Genomic DNA, 7,850 nt, shown 5'->3' on the forward strand with positions numbered 1-7,850 from the left:
GGACAGAGTGAGAAGTGCTTGTGGGCATGCTTTAATCCGTTAACTAATGTTCACACCTAATGTCAACTCGTTAGCCATGGTGAGGGCAGGCAAGGAAATGATGATAGAACGGGAGAAACGCTACATCCAGCTAGCCAAAATTTCGACAACAGGGCTTCTACTACAGATCCGAAGTGGGCACAAAGAAGTGCCTTTTCTTTGATGCGGTCAGTGGGATGGTTCTGTCCCCCTTCCCCTCCTCCACACATCAGGATTTTGCGTTGCTTACACCAGCGTCTTCTCGACCCTCTCACCACCGGAGACCCAAATCAAATTTTTCATGCTAGGTAAAATCATTTCGCATACCTATCATAAATGCGAAAGAAAATGAACCATTGAGCAGCAAGAAGACTGTCATACTAATAAGACAAACCACACAAACCTGTTGTGTATATCCAACGCAAGAAATTGTCACTGCAAAGTGCCCTTAAAGGTTGTCCCTCCAATCTACCCCTTTTTGGTCGTCGCAACTTGTTATCGCTTCCAGAAGAAACTCTTTATTCAGGTATGCGTTGATTTACTTAGAACGACGCAGCTTAACCTGTAGTTCACGTTCGAGATTGAGACTCATTTCTCCTTATCGCTAACAGAAGAAACATACCGTTCCTCAAGCTATACTTCCATTTGCGAAATGGACGGATTGGCTGTAACGCTCATTTATGTTCTGTCGGATTGCTTTTCCTCGTGAGAATTTTAGCGGAACAGAGCGACTTAGTATATAAGCTGCGCAGCACCAGGACCCCTACTGTGGGAAATAAAGTTTTGCCAAACCAAACCAACCCGAAATGTCCACCAGCAGGGCATTTTTACTTGAATAACACATCTGCCGGGCTAGCTGGTTACGACCCATTTGTATTAGCAGCGCGAACACAGTCAGGAAAATTATGGAGATAGGACAGAATGCTAAATTTTAAACTTTAGGTGAAGGTACTGAAACCTGCACTTATATTTTGTTCGCGCTGGTGATAAAAAAGGGCTTTGTTAAGCGGGTACTCACAGACTATTGTCATTGTCTTAACGGTCGCCGGCAGAATTTCTGGCTAAAATCTTTTCTTATATCGGACGCTCCACCCCCATGACATATGTCAAGGTCATCTTGTTCTGAATATTTGTCCTTCATCTGAAACAGGTAATTGGCTTTCATTTAGCGAGAAAAATGGTTTAAACCCATGCTAAACTCCCACGACTCTTTTCTTAAAGTGAGACTTTTGCAGTCCATGCACTCAGTCTGAGAAGCATGGCTACTCTGTAGTAAGTTTTTGTAGTCGTTTACTGACAATTAAGCCTGAGAACTGAGGAAGAAGGAGAGGCCCACCATCGTGCTACTTCGCTGCGTTCGCTATGAAAGAAACGCTCCGTGCGAAGCCCTCACGAATGCAATATTCCAGGCTGCCAGGTATGTTCTAACGTTGGTTCTGTGAAATCCCAGTAGGATTGGTCCGTATCAGTGTAGGAAATGTTGGCGGGTTCGGAGCGGATTAAAACAAGAATAGATGTTTGAAGTCACTAATGAGAAATCTCGTGCTGCTTATCTGCTGCAGCTCTGCCACTTAACAGCGTCCCACCCTGAAGTAACCCTCATGAGCAGCAGCGCACGGTCTGCGAAAAGCTTAGTGAAACCTTCTCTGTGTATTATCTAGATGAGCTTGACAAGTAGGAACGTTAACGCGATTTAAGAAAGGGAATTCGAAAGTAACAGATGCGTAAGCCAAAAAGCAATTTAGGCATTTGTATATTGTGACTTACGCACTTAGTTGGTTTGCGGGGTTTAACGTCCCAAAGCGACTCAGGCTATGAGAGACGCCGTAGGGGAGGACTCCGAAAATTTCGACCACCTGGGGTTCTTTAACATGCACTGACATCGCACAGCACGCGGACGCCACACCGTTTCGTCTCCATCGAAAAGCGGCCGTCGAGGCCGGGATTCGATCCGGCGTCCTTGGGAACAGTAGTCGAGTCCCGTAACCACCGCGCCACCCCGGCGGGGCGTGACTTGGGCACTTGGAGGCAAATGTAAAGGTGGCCGTGTACTGTAAGTGAAGATTAGATATTCCTCGGTGGTCGTAAATGTTTCGTATTCCTACACTACTGCACTTGACTTTCTCTCACGGCATAGGGCAATGCCAGATGCTCCGTACTATCGTGCCTCGAGTGAGCAATTAACTGTTCATACGATTCAGGATATGTACTCATGGCTGATGTTCCTTCTCAATTTTTATCTCCTGATACAAAGCTCTGAACGGTCTTTGTCAGTGCACAACACTAAAGTTAGGACTTTAGGTCACAATCAACGGATCTCTGTTTGGAAGTACTGAGGGCGTCATATTGTACGGAGCGGTATTGTATGTCATGGAATAGCACGTCTTGTGAAAGGATTGTACGTATGATATTTCAATAGGGTAGATGTTGTGGCATGGAAATAGATTTTAATGGCATGGTTTAATATGCAATTATGCGTTCTGATACTGCATGCTTTGTTGGTGGGGATATTCTCACGGCCTGGCATCGGCACTGACAGACGTAGCATGCAAAACTATCAGTTTTGATCATATGTAGTTTTTCAACATGACCTTAACCACTTGTGCTCTGCCGGGGTGGTGTAGTGGTAAGATGCCTGAATACTGTGCCGGAGTACCCAGGTTCGAACGCGACCGCGGCGGCTGCGTTTCGATGGCGGCGAAATGAAGAGGCGTCCGCGTGCTGTTCGATGTCAGCGCACGTTAAAGATCCCCAGGTGGTCGAAATTACCCCGTAGCCCTCCACTACGGCTCCTCTTTCTTTTTACACTTTTAATTCCCAAATTCCTCCCTTCCCTTACGGCGCGGCTCAGGTGCCCCAAGAAAGAAGTCTGACAGATACGCCTTTCCCTTCCTGTGAGCCAATAATAATAATTTTTATTATAATTAATATTATTTCCCCCCGCGCCTACTGCAGGATGAGCTTATGGTGTCGGAAAATATGTGTGCGTAAACTGCAGGGTTGGAGAAGGAGTTGGCTTGTATAGTTTCCTCCAGACAATTTCTTGTTGTCTAGTTAGTGATTTGTGTGGTGGTGGTGAGTATACATTCCTATATACTTCAAAGTGTTGAGAAAGGTCGCTTTATAAAACAAATTTTTCCACTTCAATACCCGGCGCGCAGTGTACCGTGGGCAGAAGCAACGCTCATGTTTTCCCATGTCTGAAATTTTTTTCATTGTTTGTAAAAAATTCGAGAAATGGGAGAGCATGAGCGTTGCTCCTGCCCACGGTACACTGCGCGCCGGTTCGCAGTGGTTAAAGGGCTCGACTACTGTTCCCAGGGACGCGGGATAAATCCCGGCCTCGGCGGCCGCTTTTCGCTGTAGACGAAAAGCAAGGCGCCCGTGTGCTGTGCGATGTCAGATTAAGCGTGTTGTGAGCCATAAAAGACTTCCGAATTAAATATTTCCCGTCATATTCTCACATGACAACGGTATGAGCTGGTGCACTAGCTAATCACCCTAATTTAAAAATTTTCATCACATACATCAATTACTACATTCGTTATTCAGTATAATTTAGCAATATTTATTAGCATAGGAGTGATTAGTACTCGTTACTCACATTACAATCGCACACTTTGAAGTGATGTGATGTGATAACTTTATTCTTCCACCAGATAAGGAGGCCCCTAATCCCCGCCAGGGGCACGCAGGCCTGAGGGGCGTGAGCCGGGTCCTCCGCGATCCGAAGCAGGCAAAGAGGTCTTGATTCTCCGCGGCTTCTTCCGCCAGGCGGATGGCTTGTTGCTGTAGAGCAGGGACCTCACTCCGCAGCCGGGCTTCCCAGGCCTCTCTACAATTTATATTTGCTTTAGCCCCTGGGGAGCTAGCACATTCCCAGATTATATGGTTCAGGGTCCCTCTCTCCCCATAGTGCTTGCATTTATTATTCTTTTTTTTTAAGTTCGCCATGTGTCGTCACAAATGCTACTATATTCAGATGTTTTACATAAGAGACTTCGGGGGACGTGTTTCGCGTCAGACGAACCATGTACGGCTGTCTCCTTATTTCAAGGCTATGCGCCCTGTCTGGTCTATGATAGTGAATGTTCAGTTCGCATCTGTATGCATTAAGTCTTTTCTGGGTGTTCTATGCAATTTGTGTGCTTTTTTATTTACGCAGGTACCCCACCTACGGGATTACTCGCCAAACAACGCGCAAACCGGAGCGTCAAGGCCGTCCTGATCGGAGTGCTCATCGTCTCGGCACAAACAGGGGCATCTAATTAACCTCGACGTATTATAATTCGTGATTATGCATTAAACGGCGTTATAAATAGTGTCCGCTGTAATTGTGACGTTCATTTAGAAGTCGCCGTCTTAAGTTCCTTAGCATGCTTTTAAACAGATAAGTTCAATCATGGTAGTTTTGCCCTTGATAGTTTCCTGCGTTTGCGTTGTCATTAAGCAACTCTCGGCGGCAATGTATCATTAGAGTTTTATGTTTTGCGTTGTGAGGTTAATGCACAACAGATACGTGTACTATGAGTGATGTCTGTGTAGTTGAAAGCTACAAATAATTTCTGCGTGAAATGATACGCAGTAGCTGGCGCATTGAGTGTCGCCTACATCTAAACGCGCTCACCGCTGCTCGGATCGAACGCGGGTTTCCCGGCTGAGTGGTCGAGCGCCTTAGCTTGAACTGCAAATGTTAATTGTTCAGAAGTGTGAAACCAGGCTGTGTCCTCTATTGGTCTCGCTGAGTGTGGATACCTAATTATTGTGGTCGGGACGCAAATAAATAGTCCCACTTTGGGCTCCTAACTTGTTTTCTTGAGCAAGTTAAAAGTGCATTAACTTTCCGACTAGAACTGAAGTACTGGAGTGTTAGCTTACGAAAAAGAAGTTGGTTGGTTGGTTTGTGGGGTTTAACGTCCCAAAGCAACTCAGGCTATGAGAGACGCCGTAGTGGAGGACTCCGGAAATTTCGACCACCTGGGGTTCTTTAACGTGCACTGACATCGCACAGCACACGGGCGCCTTGCTTTTCGCCTTCATCGAAAAGCTGCCGCCGAAGGGATCAAATGTAGAAACAAGAACAAGAATTGACGCAATGCGAAGAAGCGGCGTCGGCATTATCTTTTTCAGGCGTCTGAAGATTTACCCACCCCCGGACAAGCAATTGATGAAGGCGCATGAATGCGTCTGGCGACGATTGCAGACTAGATGTTTCTTCAACCCATACGTTTTGAGCAAAATCTACCCGGACATTCAGCCGGAGTGCAAATGGTGTCAGGAATTGGCAACCTATGACCACATATTATGGAGCTAAAGCATAGCACCGCCACCGGCGGATATTATGCGTGATCCTTCCCTCGAGCAGTGGGAGGCCGTGTTGGCCAGATCAGACCCGGTCGTCCAGACCAGGGCCGTGGAGTGGGCCACCCAGGTCACCGTCAGCCATGGGTTGATGCCCATCTAACACATTGGCAACCTATGACCACATATTATGGAGCTAAAGCATAGCACCGCCACCGGCGGATATTATGCGTGATCCTTCCCTCGAGCAGTGGGAGGCCGTGTTGGCCAGATCAGACCCGGTCGTCCAGACCAGGGCCGTGGAGTGGGCCACCCAGGTCACCGTCAGCCATGGGTTGATGCCCATCTAACACGGAATCGTCCACACATGCTCTCTGACGAAAATAAAGTTTTTACATCCATTGAGGAATGTGAGTGATTTTCCGCAACGACTGACTACAAAAGAATTTGCTAGGAACGGTGCTGATTTACCTGTGAGTTCAGTGTTTATAGGCTAATATCGTATTTATTAAACATGATGCCTTTATTTTATTCCGTATTCATTTCAAATACGGTGGTACTTTTTATTTTTGTATTCAGCACATTCTGTGGAGAAATTAAATATTTGCAAAAAAGGAAATGACTGACGCTTCTGAAAAGCATTACTTGGAGATAAATGGGGGGGCTAAGTGGATTGGGTCCCTAGTCCGCGACTCTGGTACTAGTGTACGAAGCATGTACCATTCTGCTATCAAATGCCTCTCAAGATAGGTATCAGGTGCATATGACGAGAGCAGCTCCGTTTGCCAGGAGTGTGGCTCGTAAAGATCAGCATAGGTTAGGAAAACATATTTGAAACAGAAACAGGATAGCTAGAGAACTAAAAGCCAAGACGACGGCATAAAGATCTTTGGTAATTGCACGGCTTCAGCCAGTCGAACGAATCGCCGCTGAGTCTGCGCGTTGGAGCTCAATAAAAAAAAAGCATAAGTCACGATACATAGCACTCTGTACATGGATACCTGAGACTCCAGAACGTCGCTTTTGGAAACTTTTTTTTTTACAACAGTGGTGGCTGGCTTGATTCCTGGTTAAGCATCGATGGGCTGAAGGAAGTCCAGTTCTTAGTATCTGATAGAGCCTTAATTTCGCACTATCCTACCATGCGATCGCTGTCCGTGAAGACGACCTCAATCGGATCCGCAACGGAATGAAAAGCCTCCGTGGAACTCGCAGGCTTTCTTGTCACAATAATATTACCAGGCTAGGATGTATGTGGTGGTGTTGAAACTGGCGTAATTGTTTTGTTACATGATGACTTATAATCTTGTAAAAGGGGGAGACCCAACCACCGCTAAACCTTAGTATGGAAAATTTGGAGTCTATTTGTGCCTACAAAAACCAGTGTTATTGCACCTCCTTCGGCAGTTTCTGCGTTACCTAACGATATAAAGGCACTTAATTTAGGAATTTGTTTATAACTGACGACAATGAAGGTCATAGTGTTATTACCAGACCTAGCGGCACTCACGCAGACCAAGTGCTCGTCTCCACAGGAGGTGTTGTTGTTGTTGCTGTAGGAATAAGGAAAGGAAAATGCCCGGGCCTGCTACTGGCTCTGTAGCTGAGCCACCTCCGCTGCCTCGTGCGGACAGAAGAGGAAATAGAAAAGAAAGGAAAAATAGGGAGAGAAAGACGCGCGCCGCAACAACAGCCGTCGTCCACCATTGAAGCAGTGACGGGTGCAATGACGGCCTACAACAGATAAAAATCGGTAGCTGGCTAGACCCCGGCGCAAGCGGCGTTGACCTACCGTCCCAGCCCCGTAGGGCCAGGAACTGTAACCCTTCACCACGTCTTGTAAACCTTTCTCAAGCGTTTGTAGTCGTTTGGCCTGGCGCTGTGTGGTGAGTAGGGTGCATATCCGGGTGTGGTGCTAGAAGTATTACTGTTCTTATTTTCTCCAACCATGGCTATTTTGGAGTTTGCTTTGTGGTCGCAATTCAGTTGGAGTTCGTGTAGACTGGCCCGGCCGGTAGTAGTCTCGGCTAAGCGTTAATGTTTGGGCATTATAATTGCTTCCATAGCTTATTCTAGGGTGATATGCCTACCTCAGACAGGCGTTAGTGAATCTACGGATGGGAAACCCTAAAGCTTGCTTCGTTATCGTCTGATAATTCCATGGATTGTTTTTCTATTCACGCTAGCTCGAGAAATGCTGCGGAATGTAAGATGCGACCAATTACCATAGCCCGTACTAGGCGCAGGAAAAAACTGGCTATTTTAAGGCGAAAGCCTTTAATGGCTCATGCGGTCGTGGGCAAAGTGTGTCCCGCTTTTGCGGCTTTCTGATTGGCCGAGGCGGGATGCGACTCTGCCATCTGCAATGCCACACTTGAACGCGCGCCAAGGAGCGCCACTCGACAGGAGCGATGTTGTACTGTCCAAACTCACACTTGCCGGAGAAATTGTGACAGATACTGCGCCTTTCCTTTTCTTTAAACCAATTATAATTATATGTAGCTCTGCAACGAATGCCGAAAAGAGGCTAA

Source organism: Amblyomma maculatum, chromosome 3 (genome assembly GCF_055883805.1).
Source record: "Amblyomma maculatum isolate TAMU_Amacu chromosome 3, ASM5588380v1, whole genome shotgun sequence".
NCBI classification, from domain to species: domain Eukaryota; kingdom Metazoa; phylum Arthropoda; class Arachnida; order Ixodida; family Ixodidae; genus Amblyomma; species Amblyomma maculatum.